The sequence below is a fragment of the Panicum virgatum genome, chromosome 6N, assembly GCF_016808335.1.
Source record: "Panicum virgatum strain AP13 chromosome 6N, P.virgatum_v5, whole genome shotgun sequence".
Classification (NCBI taxonomy): Eukaryota; Viridiplantae; Streptophyta; class Magnoliopsida; order Poales; family Poaceae; genus Panicum; species Panicum virgatum.
This window is the reverse complement of record NC_053150.1, coordinates 35152858-35169417: the sequence shown is the minus strand read 5'-3', so window position 1 is coordinate 35169417 and position 16560 is coordinate 35152858. Positions and strand designations below refer to the sequence as shown.

General features: G+C 48.7%; 1 pseudogene; it reads left to right on the top strand.

Moving 5' to 3' along the window:
* The first annotated feature begins 2570 nt into the window (after window positions 1-2570).
* On the top strand, window positions 2571-9183 carry LOC120678100 (annotated as a pseudogene).
* The last annotated feature ends 7377 nt before the right edge of the window (window positions 9184-16560 follow it).

The window sequence follows — 16560 nt, the reverse complement described above, 5'->3', positions numbered from 1 at the left end:
GGCGCTTCGCGATATCACAGCCGCCACCTTGCAGAAATTTTTCTGACAGAACATTGTATGCCGCTTCGGCGTACCCAAAGAAGTCACATTAGACAATGGCAAATAGTTTGACTGCACCACATTCAGAGAGTTCTGTCAAAAATTGGGCACCAAGATGTGCTTCGCCTCAGTGTACCATCCGCAGTCAAATGGGGCAGTCGAAAGAGCAAACGGTATCATCTTCTCCGGAATCAAAAAGAACATCACAGAACAGCCGAAGGGCAAGTGGGTTGATGATCTACCAAAAGTAATCTGGTCTCATAACACGACGGAGTCGAGGGCCACAAAATTCACTCCCTTCAAGCTCCTCTATGGCGAAGAGACAATGACACCAGAAAAACTTCGCCATGGATCCTACAGGACCGAAGCACATGACGAAGACATCAAGCCAACAATCGACACGATCGAAGCTATCAAAACACAAGTGGCAATCAACCTTGGCAGGTACCAGGAGGAAACCCGAAGGTGGCGCAACAAGAAGGTGAGGCCTCAGGAAATCAAAGAGGGCGACCTCATTCTTCGTCGCATCCCGAAGAGCAAGCAACAAGGCAAAATGCATAGCAAATGGGGAAGGACCTTTACTGGTCGCCTCGATGGGAAGACCTGAAGCCTGCAGGCTTCGTACACTCGAAGGAGTCGAAGAGCCTCTCCGAGCGAAGCCGTCGCAATATGACAATGAAGGCTAGGAGCCGAAGGGAAATAGGGAACTGAGAGAGCAAAGAGCGAAGGGCGAATGCAAGGGAAGCTCACGCGCTGAGTCGGGGCTCGCTTCCCCCCTCCCCCCAGCCTTTTATAGCCGGGGCACGCGTCGGCGGACGCGCAAGGTCATACGAAGTTACAGGACCTCCAACGGTCGGATTTAGGAGCATTTTCGTCTTTGCGCAAAGCAGCGACTCCTCGACTTCAAAAAAAAATCTTTCTCACAAAAAGGCCCTTGGTATTCTTCTCAAATTGCAGGAACCCCAAACGCTCGCAGGCAAACATTTGAGGGGTGGCACTTAGAGGGCACGGCTTCGCTCGTGCGTCAGTCGAGGCCACAGACGCTCCAAGGAACAGCCGTGGCCCCGAAGGGCTACTGTTGAGGACGCCACCTTCGCCCGTCGCCGAAGGCAGTCAACTGCGAGCAAGGAAGCGGAGTGAAATGGCGAAGCGAATTGCGAAGGCGAAGAGGATGCGCCCGAAGGCCTTGGAGCGAAGGGAGGAGAGCGCAGGTAATTCCCGTCCGAAGGGAAGCGAAGAGGCTGCACGCCATGGCGAAGGGACGTATGGTGAAGTGGGTCCGAGAGCCCCTTCGACAAGGTAGCGAAGATATTGATCGCGAAGGGGCGTGAAGAAAGGCAGGCCCACTGTCAGAAATCTGTACGGAATGTCATGTCCAGCTGTAATTCCACTACATTGTGTTGACTGTTGTAACATTATGAGATTACTCTAGGAATATTCCCGGATGCTGGCAGTTAGGGGGTAGTAAAGGGATTTTAGCCAGGGAGTAGGTGAACCGTTGGGCTATAAATACCCCCCATGTAACTGTGCAAGGATGATTGAATACAAGGCAATTACGCTGTTGCGTTGATTTTTGTGCCGTTATTGTGGTTGTTACTTCTCTTTCAAGGCTTCACCCTCGTCGAATCGGGTTGTTGTGATCTCTTCGTCCCGAAAGGTATCTTACACCAACAACCTGATTACCTCGGGAACATGGAGAAGATGTGCCCCCTTCCCCTGGTACCGCACCTCATGCGCAGGCACGGAGGGGATATGGTCGCCGGCTCGCCTGTCCCTGCTCCCTCGACCCCTCCTCTCGATCCCGCGGTGAGAGGACCTGAACAGCCGCCGCCGCCTCTTTGACTCTTTGACACCCGCCCCCCTCCCCCCCCCTCGCCCCCGCGGCGCTCGAGATGGAAATGAAATGAGGAGTCAAAAATGGTGGGTCCGCAAAAATGTTAACGGGTCTGGTACAAGCCCCTTACAGAAGCTTGCATGATGTGACAATTGGATCGGCTGATGCGTGTGAAGCCATCAGTTTGTCGGTTTTGATTCGGTTACTGGTTAAGTGGAGGATCTTTCTTCTGAAAAGAAACATTCAAATGAGTCCAAGCACCTGTAGCTGTGCAACAGGAATACGAAAACAACACTTCAAACTGTAACAAAACCAATGCTAGTGGTTTGACAGCAAAATTTCTAGTCTGGAGCTTCCAACTGCTCCAGAAGCTATTGAGGTGCTGTCACAGGGATCTTAGGGTAGGCCGCTGTATTCTTCCGTTATGTTAAAGCTGTAGCTAGCAGATGTAAAACCGATATCCCTCTGTTTGTACCATCAATCTTGTAATACTAGATGCTGTTCGCCAAGGATCTACCAAGGTTGTGCGCCGATGGGTCCGCGATTCCAAGTCCAGTCCGAGTTCGAGCTGGTTACTGCCGTGAGTCCGACAGTAATCGTGTATCCGACTGTCAGCCTGTCACGTTGGATACCCAACATATAATCAGACTATTGCTTGCGTTGGGCTATATTTCGGAGGAACAGGAAAGTGACGACCATGGAGGTGTGCATGGCGAGCATGACCGACAGGTTCGCCAGCCGCGCGCTCCACCTCCGCCGCTTTGTCAAACGCCGTCTCGTCGTCGGCCTCCTCGGTCGCCGTGGCGAGGCAGCTGTCGCAGCGCCGCCGCCTCGAGCCCGCCGGATCGGCGAGGACGCCCTCATCGTTGATGTCGACGCGCTGCTCCTGAAACCATCGTCGGCGTCCGCTGTGTTCTCGCCGTACTTCTTCGTCGCCGTCGAGGCGGGCGGCTACTCCCATGGCCTCGCCCTGCTCGCGCTCTACCCGGCCCTGCGTGTGCTTCCCCACGGCGCGCGCGTGAGGGCCATGGCCATGGTCGCCTTCTGCGGGCTGCGGCGCGACGAGGCGGCCAGGATCAGGAGGGCCGTGCTTCCCAAGCACTTCTTCCGGGAGTCGGCAAACGTGCACGCGCTGGAGGCCGTGGGCGCACTGCCGAAGGAGGTTAAGGTGGCCGCTATGACCCGGTCGTTCCCGGCGGTCATGGTGGACGCATTCTTGACGGAGTACGTCGGGTTCGACGTGGTGGTCGGCGCAGAGGAGAAGGGAGGGGCCCGATACCTTGTTGGAGCCAAGCCGCGAGGCTCGGCTCGGATCACGATCGCCGGTGATGCCCGGCGAACACAATGAACACGGTGGAACACACAAACGAGAGAAGGTGAGTATTCACTGCGGGACATCGCAGCTTGTTCGGTCTTTGATTGATGCTTATCTACACAATGCAGATGCGTACAACTTGGCATGGAGACCGAGCTCCCCGCGCCACGACGCTGATCGTGCGCGACTCTGTTGCTCAGCGGCGCGCGCTGCGTGTTGCAACCAGGATCGTGGCACGGACTGACCGACAGAACCGGGCGCGTCGCAGACTAGGCACACCTCCGCCCGTGCACACCACACTAGCCTAGCTAATGCATCAACTGAAAACAGGAAATTACAACGATGTGCAACAGTTTAGCTAACAAACACCCCCTAAACCTGTTGCAGCTTGACGACTCCAAGAGCTCTCCTTTGTTCCAAGAACATCACACATCCTAATGGCTTGGTCAGAATGTCTGCCAGCTGACCGGCGGTCCAGACATGATCAACCTGCACTTTGCCATCTTCCACGCACTCACAAATGAAATGAAACTTGGTGTCGATGTGCTTACTTCGCTCGTGGTGGACCGGGTTCTTGCTCAGAGCGATCGCGGACATGTTGTCCATCAACATCTTGACAGGCGCCAGCTCTTTCCCAATCAGATCGCCAATTAGCCGGCACAACCAGACTCCTTGGCAGGCTGCTGCTGCTGCTGCTGCCACATACTCAGCTTCACAGGATGATAGGGTGACTATCTTCTATTTTGTGACACCCAAGTGATCAAATTATTTCCCAAGAAAAAGATCACACTTGTAGTGCTCTTCCTATCTTCCACATCTCCAGCAAAGTCACTGTCACTGAACCCTGTCAGCTTGGGTTTCAGATCAGTTCCTCTCACATACTTGCAGCCATAGCTTGCAGTCACTTTCAGATATCTGAGAATGTGCTTGACAGCAGCCCAGTGTTCTTTGTTTGGACCTTCCATGTACCTGCTGACCACACCAACCTAGTATGCAAGATCTGGTCTAGTGTTGACAATGTACCTTAAGCTTCCAATTATGCTTCTGTATGCTGTTGGATCCACAGCCTCGCCATCATTCTTGTGGAGTTTGAGTCGAGCTTCCATTGGTGTTTCACACCCATTGCAGTTTGTCATGCCTGCAGATTCAAGTATTTTACCTGCATAGCCACTCTGACTCAGTGTGATTCCCTCTTCATCTTGCTTCACTTCAATTCCCAAGTAATAGCTGAGAAGACCAAGATCACTCATGCTGAACTTCTTTTTCATCTCTTGCTTAAATTTTTCAATGTCACTGACATTTGGCCCTGAGATGATCAAGTCATCAACATACACCCCCACAAGCAGAAAAGACCTGCTGTTCCTCCTCACATACACAACATGCTCCAGTTTGCTCCTGACAAAACCAAGAGCCTGCAACTCTCTGTCAAGTTTTGCATACCAAGCTCTAGGTGCCTGTTTCAACCCATAGAGTACTTTTCTCAATTTCAGTACTTTGTCACCATCACCAACTCTGAATCCAGGAGGTTGTTGAACATACACAGTTTCAGACAGATCACTATTTAAAAATGCAGACTTAACATCCATGTGGTGCACCTGCCATCCATCTTGTGCAGCCAATGCCAAAAGAACTCTCATTGTCTCAATTCTGGCCACTGGGGCAAAGACCTCATCAAAATCCACTCCATGTCATTGAGCATAACCTTTAGCCACTAATCTTGCTTTGTACTTAACAATGTTGCCATTTGGATCTTTCTTGACTTTGAAAACCCATTTCAGGCCAATGGCCTTTTGCTTGGCTGGCAGTTCAATGACATCCCAGATTCTATTTTCTTCAATTGATTTCATTTCAGCTTGCATTGCTTCTCTCCAATGAGCCTCTGTCAAAGCATCATCTACTGACTTTGGCTCATCTGCTGCTAGAAAACAAGCACCACTGTATTCAAAACCCTGAACCTCATCACTGGAATCAAGTATGTCTGACAGCATCCTGTATCTTCTTGGTGCTTCATCTGAACCTTCAAAAGCATCTGTCGATGGTGAGACCCATTGGATGGGCACTGATCCCAGTACAGCCTGTCCAGGTGGTGTGTGAGGTTCACCCCCAGCCGATGGAATTGCTTGTGGTGAGAGTGGAGAGGCACCATCGTCTAAATCAGGCCCAGCTTCTGTTGTCGGATTTGGTTCAGTGTCAAAGAACTGAACACTGAAAGTTGCAGACACTGAATCTGAGTCACTGCTCTCACCACCATTCTCCACCCAATTCCATCCCTTTGTTTCATCAAATATCACATCCCTGGTCACTATTAACTTGTTGTTCACCGGATCATACACTCGATACCCCTTGCTTCTAGTTTCATAACCCAAAAAGACACCCCGAGTGGATCTGTCAGACAGCTTTGTGACCCCAGGCCCAACTCTCTTGGCAAAAGCTAAACAGCCAAACGTGCGCAAGTGCCGGACTCCAGGCTTCTTCCCATACCAAGCTTCAAATGGAGTTTTCCCTTTCAAACTCTTGGTCGGTGACCTGTTCAACAAATAGATGGCCACCCTGACAGCTTCTCCCCAGAACTTGGCCGGCACCTGCATACTCTTCAACAAACAGCGTGCCATCTCTACCACAGTCTGGTTGCATCGTTCAACAACACCATTCTGCTGTGGAGAGTAGGGTGTGGTGGTATTGTGCTTGATGCCTAATTCATCACAGAAAGAAATAAAAGCACCAGAGTGGAACTCACCACCCCTATCAGTTCTGAAAGCCTTAAGACGATGGCCTGACTCCACCTCAGCCGCCGCCTTGATCTTCTTGAAATACTGTAATGCTTCACTCTTTGAAGCCAGCAGCTCGATCCACATGTATCGGCTGTAATCATCAACGATGAGCAAGAAAAAAGACTTGCCTCCAGGTGTCGGTGGTGTAACATGTCCACATAAGTCACCATGCACCAGCTTCAAACCTGCCTCGGCTCTGAACGATGAAGCTCGAGGGAATGGAGTTCTGTGATGCTTGCCAAGGGCGCAGCCATCGCACACCTGTTCTGCACATCTGATCACTGGGATTCCCTCCACCATCTCTTGTGCTCCGAGCTCGTGTAATGACCTGAAGTTCAGATGGCCATACCGAGCATGCCACAGCCATGCCTCATCGCTCATTTTTGTCAGCAAACATATAGGTGCAGTGACTGTTACCTTCATAATATAGAGCCGGTTCAGTCGTTCTGCCCTGATCAGGACTGCTCGTTGGCTGTCAGCTTGCTTGCGTTCAAAGACTTGTAGTACTCCGTCCTCTATTTCAATTCTGCAGCCTCCCTCCTCCAGCTGACCCAAACTGACAATGTTGCATTTCAGAGATGGAATATAGTACACCTCTGACAGTACCTTGTGATCTTGGTTCTTGCCAGCGATTGTCACAGCACCAATTCCACAGATCTTGACCATGGACTCATCACCAAAACGCACCGATCCACGCACTGATTCATCAAGAGAAACCAGTATGGAACGGTTCCCGGTCATGTGATTTGTAGCTCTGGTGTCAAGTACCCATGAACCATCGCTGTACTCCTTTGGGAACACCCGTTCTTGATTCAGAAACACATCCTGTGTGTGAGTACGCATGACATTGCAGACTTGTACCAGCATTAGTGCTGGTTGATCTGCATCTGCAATGGCGTGGTGTGCAGCTTCCTGCCGCCCCTCTTTTGGTGCTCTCTTGCACTCTTTTGCCCAGTGCCCATTTATACCGCACTTGCGACACTTTCCCTTCTGGCGTGGCATGCCCATTGACGTGAGCTTGGTGCCTGAGTCACGAGCATCGCCGCGCGCACTCGGCTTCTCCTTCCTCCTGGACTGACCTGTGCTCTTGCTGCCGGAGGACGACTCCGACAACATGCGACTCTTGTTCCTGGCCGCCCAGTCCTCCTCCGTCAACAGCAGCCGCCCCGCCTGGTCAGTGATCTCCTCCGTCGAGGACTCGAATTGATTTTCCGCCGCCCGAAGATGACCCACAAGTTCCTCGATCGACATGGTCTTGATGTCGCTGAACATCTCGATCGCGACAGCGATTTGATTGTACCGTGACGGCACAACCCGGAGGAGCTTCTTCACGACGCGCACGTCGGTGACGCTGTCCTCCCCAAGCCCACGCAGGTCAGTGGCGATCTTGGTGATGCGGATGGCGAAGTCATCGATCGACTCTCCCGGCTTGAAAGAGATCGACTCAAAGTCCTCCAACAGCTTCTGCGCATTCACCTCCTTGACCCGCTCCGCACCGAGACGCATCGTCTTGATCGCCTCCCACGCATCCTTTGCCGTCTTCTTCACCAGGAGCAGGGAGTGCATGTCCTGTGGCACCGCCCGGATCAGCGCCGCCATGGCGAGCCGATCTCTGCGCCTCTCCACCTTGTCGGACTCGATCACGTCCCAGAGGTACATGCCCTCAAGATTGCATTGTACCAGTGCGGACCATTCTTGGTAGTTGGTGCGGGTCAACGTCGGCCACAGCAGGTTGCCGGCCGCCTCCTTCATCGCTCGCTCCGCCGCCTCCTTCTCACCACTGGTGCTCATCTCCTCCTCCAACGATCGCCGCCGCAGGATGATGTACTTCTTCTCCGGTGGTTGACGGGGCGGACTCATAGACCCGTCGTATTGCATGAACCAGCATCTCTGATGCCAATTGTTGGAGCCAAGCCGCGAGGCTCTGCTCGGATCACGATCGCCGGCGATGCCCGGCAAATGCAACGAACACACGCGAACACGGTGGAACACACGAACGAGAGAGGGCAAGTATTCACTGCGGGACGTCGCAGCTTGTTCGGACTTTGATTGGTGCTTATCTACACAATGCAGATGCATACAACTCGGCATGGAGACCGAGCTCCCCGCGCCACGACGCTAATCGTGCGCGACTCCGTTGCTCCGCGGCGCGCTGCGTGCGGCAACCAGGATCGTGGCACGGACTGACCGATAGAACCGGGCGCGTCGCGGACTGGGCACACCTCCGCCCGTGCGCGCCACACTAGCCTAGCTAAATAGCTAATACATCAATGGAAAACAGGAAATTACAACGATGTGCAACAGTTTAGCTAACATACCTCACCGGCGTCATGGAGCGAGGCGAACTGGACACGGAGACACTTGAACTTGCCCTGAAGCGAATCGAGAAGAAGAAGGACTACTACCCGAGGCCCATGGTGTTCCACGGCGGCCGGCTGGCGTTCACGCCGACGCCGGCGGCGGCGCTCGCCATGTACATCTACCTCCCCTTCGCCGTCGTCCTCGCCGTCATCCGCATTGCCATCTACGTGCTCCTCCCGTGGCGCCTGTCGAGCGTCGTCGCCGGGCTCACCGGGGTCAGGGTGCGCGTCATCGGACCCACTCCTCCCGCGGCGGAGGACGGCGGCGCCAAACCCCGCGGCGGGCGGCTCTACGCCTGCAACCACCGCACGCTTCAGGACCCCGTCGGCATCGCTTGCGCGCTCCGGAGGCCCGTCGCCGCCGTGACTTACAGCCTTAGCCGCCTGTCGGAGGTGCTCTCCCCGATCCCGCTGCGGCTCCTGACCCGCAGCCGCGACGAGGACCGGCGCCGCATGTCGTCAATGCTGGCGCGGGGCGACGTCGTGATGTGCCCCGAGGGGACGACGTGCCGGGAGCCCTACCTGCTCCGGTTCAGCCCGCTGTTCGCCGAGCTCGCCCCCGAGTTGACCCCCGTGGCGGTGGACACGCGCACGGCCATGTTCTACGCCACGTCCACGTCGCCCGTCGCCAAGAGCTTCGACTCGGTCTACTTCCTGATGAATCCCCGGCCCGAGTACATCGTCCAGTTCCTGGAGGCGGTGAACCCGGAGAGCGGCAGGAGCAGCATCGAGGTGGCGAACGAGGTGCAGCGTGCACTCGCCTCCGCGCTCGGGTTCGAGGGGACGGCCCTGACGAGGAAGGACAAGTACCTGCTGCTCGCCGGGAACGAAGGGGTCGTCAAGACCAAGTGAAGCAGTAGCTAGTGAAATGCTAACTAGCAAATACCTGCAGATCCGTTTTAATATCTATGGCATTTAATTAGGGCAAGCAGCTAATTATTCAGTCATAGTACTTTATTACTATTTTGTTACTGAGTTTAGTTGTCAGGAAAAAAATGTGACACTTACTTAAGCTCATGTCCAAATAAAAACGCATATTTTGAGAGAGGTACCCTGAAAATCACATCAGATTTTTGGTGGTCAACATGGCTAATCGGTTCCATGTTTTCAACCAGTCGCAAGGAGCTACTAGACATTCAAAGCTTCAAACTTTCATTCAACTTAACCACTTATTGCATAAGCTGTCGTGCTGAAAAAAAAAGTACATGTCCCGGAACTCACTGGAACAAAAAACTCGTAACTCATAATAATAAAGAATCATTCAACTTCATTCATCCCACTTATCCAATCTCGCTCCAGCTCAACGTAGTAGGATTATTCTGCCTCCTCCCACACTCGCCATCACTGCTATAACTCAGTGTGTTCCTGTGACGCTTCCTTGGCTGCCACTGCCAGGATCCGTGTTCATCAGAGTCCATCTACAACCATATGAATATCTCGCTCGCTGTTAGTTCCATTTGATCTGGATTTGTCCGTGCAACCCATAGAATCCATTTACAATATTAACATCTTGAGAAATCAGCATTGGTTCATGTTCAGCTGGCTATGGCTGATGCTGATTTGTTATGAGAGAAAAATACTACTGGCTAGCTACTGGCTGGTGCTGCTAATTTGGTGTGAGAGAAAAATATTGCTAGCTAGTTGGCTGACAAGCCAACCAAACGGTATTTTGGGTAACCAAAGTCACGAACTGGGAGCTCTCGGTGAGAGGCCTCCGTCAGACAAATTAAGCTCAGACGTGGTGATTGGCCGGTGAAAGCAGGCGAGCATAGCAGCATCAGGGTGGTGACTGGCGAGGAGGAGGCCCGACCCCGACCTGCAGGACCTTGGCGTCACCGCCGCCGCTGAGTTGATCTTGATCAACGGGCACGGCCCAGGCGGCTCAGACGGTTTTCATCTAGAGCATGATTTTAATCTAGCAGCGACGACACGACTGAAATATTGCGCCTTAATTACTTTCGATTCGCCGGTGGCGGAGCTCGATTTTGTTGAGTTGTGATCCAAATTCAGTTGCAGACGGTATCAATCGGTCAGTTCATGGTATAAGTCGGTCAGCTGACGATATCAATCGAGTTAACCGATACGTCGGTCAGTTGACCATATTAGTTGGTCAATTGACGGGGCCGTATAGATTATGGATTGTATGGCCCGTTAGGGTTTCACCTTTATAAATACTTCTTGTAAGCCACCGTTCGGGATAAGAAAGTATTGTAAATCCCCGGCGTTGTAACCGCACTCGATATAGTGAAGTTCTTGCTGGCTGGCGCCCGTGGTTTTTCCCTTCCACCTTGGGAGGTTTTCCACGTTAAATCCTCGTGTCCTCTATGATCGGTTTTGCTTTTCTTCATTGTTTCTTTGTCATCCGTTTGTAACAAGTGGTACCAGAGCTGGTTTTTCAGATTAGGGTTCCGCGATGGCATCGATGAAGTATGATATATCAATGTTGGACTATAATACGAGGTTCGCGTTGTGGCAAGTCAAGATGCGGGCTATTCTGGCGCAAACACAGGATCTTGATGAGGCGCTAGAAAGCTTCGAGAAGAAAAAGAAGGACGATTGGACCGTTGAGGAGCAGCGGAAAGATCATAAGGCTCTGTCACTAATTCAACTTCATATATCTAATGATATTTTGCAAGAAGTGCTGCAGGAAAAGAGTGCTACAGAACTTTGGCTCAAACTGGAATCGATATGCATATCCAAGGATCTAACCTGTAAGATGCATATGAAGATGAAGTTGTTTACACATAAGATGCAGGAGGTTGGTTCAGTGTTGAATCACATATCGGTCTTCAAGGAGATCGTTGCCGACCTAGTGTCGATGGAGGTGAAGTTTGATGATGAAGATTTGGTTTTCTTCTGTTATGCTCACTGCCCAGTTCCTATGCAAATTTTCGTGACACCATACTTTTAAGCCGTGATGAACTAACCCTATCGGAAGTTTATGAGGCACTCCAGTCCAGGAAGAAGATGAAAGGCATGGTTCAATCGGAGGCATCTTCTTCTAAGGGCTAAGCATTGCATGTCAGAGGAAGATCTAAGCAAAAGACCTACAACGACAGCAATGACACTGTAGAGGCCAGGAAGGTAGAGGCCGTTCAAAGTCCAGACCCAAGAAGTTCTGCAAATACTGTAAGAAGAAATCACACTTCATTGAAGAGTGCTGGAAGCTGCAGAATAAGGAGAAAAGGAATGGTACATCAAAACATAAATCTGATGGTAAAGCTTCTGTCGTCACGAGCACTGATAACTCCGATTCAGGTGACTGCCTTGTCGTTTTTGCTAGTTGTGTTGCTGGTCATGATGAATTGATACTTGATTCCGCATGTTCGTTTCATATCTGCTTTAACAAGGATTGGTTCAGTTCCTATAAGCCTGTGCAGAATGGAGATGTCGTGCGCATGGGAGATGATAACCCACGTGAGATTGTGGAGATCTGATCTGTTTAGATCAAGACGCATGATGGCATGACACGCACACTAACAGATGTTTGACTAGGAATCTCATCTCACTCAGTACACTTGATGCAAAAGGATACAAATATTCCGATTCAGGTGGAGTTTTAAAGGTATCAAAAGAATCTCTTATTTATATGGTAGGTGATCTGAATTCTGCTAAGTTATATGTTCTTAGAGGAAGTACTTTACATGGTTCTGTTACCGCTGCCGCTGTTACTTATGATGAACCTAGTAAGACTAACCTATGACATATGCGTCTTGGACATATGAGTGAACTTGGTATGACAGAATTGATGAAGAGAAACCTACTGGATGGCTGTACTTTGAGTAACATGAAGTTCTGTGAGCACTATGTTTTTGGTAAGCACAAAAGGGTAAAATTCAATACCTCTGTTCATACCACCAAAGGTACTCTTAATTATGTACATACTGATTTATGGGGGCCTTCTCGTAAGCCTTCTTATGGTGGTGCTCGTTACATGCTCACAATTATTGATAATTACTCTAGAAAAGTGTGGCCTTATTTCCTGAAACATAAATGATAAGTACACGCCGACGGTGCCCGTAATTTGGTCCCAATCTTTCACGGTACAACTCTCCACAAGACCAAGTTTCTGAAATTTTCTCCCACGTATAGCCAAAGATCAACAATTAACCCTTCTCTCGATACAATAACACACACCTCTTGTCAAATTATAGAATTGATAATATACTGGAGCAACAGTAATACTAATCAAAGACCACATAATACTCGTTGCCTAGATGACTGCAGGGAGCCCAACACGTCACTGATGCCTACTATGAATTTTATTTATTTGCTTCCGTAATCACAGCAGGACGCAGCTAATAATTGAATCTCACGGCAATAATTAAACAATCACGGACTGGACTGTATAGCTGTATAATCCACACAATAAATAGTTTACTTGATCAACCACGCACCAGCAATTGCAGCAACGGCTGAGACAAGTAATTAACACAGCAGCAATTTCAAGAACAACGCCAAGCCAATAAAATATATATTGTATTCCAGCTCACCGAACAAACCCAACAATCTCGTTTATCCGATCAAATAGGAACAGTAACAGTGACAAATAATAGATGGATTTGGCTTACAGTGATTGCGATCCAAACTCTAGATAAATTCTTCCACCCGCGGCCTCAACGAACCACGATCAGAAGAAGGGGAACTCTAAGAATTCCAAGCGCCGCACCCGAGCCGAAGCAACTCGATCACGCGCTTCACACAAACCCCACAAGGATCGGCTGGATAGATAAGATCGGAGGAGAGGGCCTCTTCGTGGGAGAAACCCTAGACAAAATAAACTCAAATCCAATCTAATCTGTGTTTACATGGGCACTGCCCAATTTAAAGTGCACGCAGGCACTTGGACTTGAGTCCGACTCCAACCGAACCTGACTCAAATTGGCCTGGCGTGAGTGCACATGACAGGCACAACTCAACTCTGATTAGAGATAGGAAAGGATAAAATATTGACGGAAAAATCGCTAACTAGCATACTTAGCCTTCCTAATTAAAGTAAGCATGAAGACCCATCACGTATGAAGCATGACTCCAACTCTTGCACGTAGGGACCTTAATCCATAATCAATGGAAGGCCTAGCCAATAAATAATATAAAAATGCGGCAGCTGTGCTAATCCTCCAGCTTAAATAATAGCTTGAGAAACATATCTCTCGATGGCTCAAATGTATATATTATAATACTGCAGCAGCTGTGCTAATTCATCCCGCTAACTGATTAGCACTCGACTTGCATGGAACCAATTTGAATAAATTTTCTGGTATTTACCTCACACTTCGTCCTGTACATTACGCCAATAAAAGAGTGTTTCCTTGACATTGCAGCTGCCTTATATTCAGAATCTTCAACATTAACCACTGAATTAATTTGATGAACCTTGGACTCATCATCCTCTCCTCCTTTAAACAAAGCCGTCCTCGGCTTTGACATAAGTTGAGTAACTTCATTGATGGGAGGAGAAACTGCAGCTATTTTCATGCATCGTTTGCCATGATCATTGGCCTCCTTTTCCCCTTCTTTCTTCTCTTTCCAATTAATTAAAATAGAACCAACTTTAATAGAAGAACCAGTTAAATCCTTGCAGACTGATTCAGAGCCATCATAGAGAACTTTTGAGCCTATAGTAGTAGCCATATCATTTCCTTCCCCTTGAACCAAAGCCGAGGGCGGCTTTGAGGTGTTCGCACATGGAACCATATTTGCATCAGGAATCATATGTACCTTCTTCACAAAATCTGAATTTTCTGCACATTGTATATTTTCTTGTTCCAGAGCGAGAATATCTCCTTTGTTGAGGCCACCAATGTGCCCTGAGGTGTTGCATGGCATGTTGGCAGGAATACTTTTCCTATCACTCTCCTGTACCTCAAAAACAAGGGGACCAATATGACTTGTAGAAGTGTTTAATCGTGCATCACTAGGGAATTCAGAAATTCCAGCTGCAGACACTGAAACATTTTCCTTTTTCTTCACAGAAGGGAATATCGCGGCCTTAATATCGTTTACCTTCGTTGGCTTAATGATATGATGCACACCTTTATGCACAAATGAATAATTCTTCCACCCGCGGCCACGACGAATCACGATCAAAAGATGGGGATCCACTGAAGAATCTGGAGCAGCGCACCCAGGAAACAATCCTGATCACGCTCCCAATCACGATCCAGAAGAATCGGCAAGGTAGATGAGATCAGACGGCGTCTCGCTGTTTATAGGACAAACCCTAGATGAGAGACACAAATAAAATCCAATCTAATCTTACATGGCTGACTAGCAGCACTTTATACGCACGCAGGCGCACGACAACTCGACCCAGGTCCGACTCGACCAGACCCAGGCTATAATTAGCACGTACCCATCCCAAACATGAAACTAACTTTGACACGCTAATATTAAAATAATGCGGAAACATTGCTAAATCACCTCGTTGATCAATGGACCAAATAAAATTCACGTATTCAGATTTGGTGGCCCTTTATCTTGACGTGCTTGGTTTCCGACATATTTCCTTGGCCGCCCTTTTCTTCTTTTTATCAAGCAATAAAACACCATATTTGAAATTGGAGAATTTTCTGTAGATGTATCTTGAGGAGCCATGGGCTCATCAATAAAGATGATACCTTTGCTGCTTTTACAGAGTGGAAAGTTATGATAGAAAGGCAAACTAAAAAGAAGGTCAATGTGCTTCGTACTAATAATGATGGAGAATTCTGTTTGGATGCTTTTGATGATTACTGCAGGGAGGAAGGCATTATCAGGCATCACACCATCCCGTACACTCCGCAGCAGAATGGTGTGGCCGAGCATATGAACAGAACCATCATCTCGAAGGCTCGTTGCATGCTGTCCAATGCCCGTATGAACAAACGTTTTTGGGCTGAAGCTGCTAACACAACATGTTACTTGATCAACAGGTCGTCTTCTATTCTACTAAAGAAGAAAACTCCCATTGAGGTATGGTCCGATACACTTGCTGATTATTCACAGTTGAGAGTTTTTTGCTGCACTGCTTATGCTCATGTTGACAATGGAAAATTAGAGCCTAGAGCTATTAAGTGTCTGTATCTTGGTTATGGTTCAGGAGTCAAAGGATATAAATTGTGGAATCCTGAAACTAGAAAGACTTTTATGAGCAGAAGTGTTGTTTTCAATGAGTCTGTGATGTTTACTGACAGCTTGTCCACAGATGATATTTTAGTTGAAAAAGGGCAGCCACATGTTAGTGTGCAGGTGGAGCTTATGGATGACTAGGAAAATGAAGTTGTTGGTAATGATGTTCCAGATAATGTTTCTGATACTGTTCAGCACTCACCTTCAGTTTCACAGCCTGTTTTGCAGTAAGAGGAGGATCTGGATGTACCTATTGCTCTTTGCACATCAAAGAGGAGTTGTGGACCTCCAAATCATTTAATTGAGGAGTGTAATATGATTCATTATGCTTTGAGTTGTGCTGAATAGGTGGAGGATGCTAGTGAGCCAGCAACATATACTGAAGCCATTGATTCTGTAGATAAGGAGATATGGATCTCAGCTATGCAGGACGAGATGCAGTCCCTTGAGAAGAACGGCACATGGGAGATTGTGAGCTTGCCTAAATGAAAGAAGCCCATTCGCTGCAAATGGGTCTTCAAAAGAAAGGAGGGTGTATCTCCTAGTGACCTCCAAGATTTAAGGCAAGGTTAGTTGCAAAATGCTTCAGTTAGATTCCTAGTATTGATTATAATGATGTGTTCTCTCCAGTTGTGAAGTATAGTTCAATTCAGACATCTTTTTAGTATTGTTGCTATACATGATCTTGAGCTTGAGCAGTTAGATATGAAGACTGCATTTTTACATGGAGAGCTTGAGGAGGAAATATATATGGATCAGCCAGAAGAATTCATAGTGCCAGGCAAGGAAGATTATGTTTGCAAATTCAAAAGGTCCTTGTACGGTTTGAAACACTCGCCTCGTCAGTGGTATAAAATGTTTGATTCATTCATATTGTCACATGGCTTTAAGAGATCTAAATATGATAGCTGTGTACACATTAAGATTGTTGATGGATCACCTATATACTTGTTATATATTGATGACATGCTTATTACTGCCAAGAGCAGAGATGAAATCACTACGTTGAAGAAATTGTTGAGTAGTGAGTTTGACATGAAGAATCTTGGTGCTGCTAAGAAAATTCTAGGTATAGAGATTACTAAAGATAGAAAATCTGGTTTATTATTTCTTAGTTACTATAATTACATT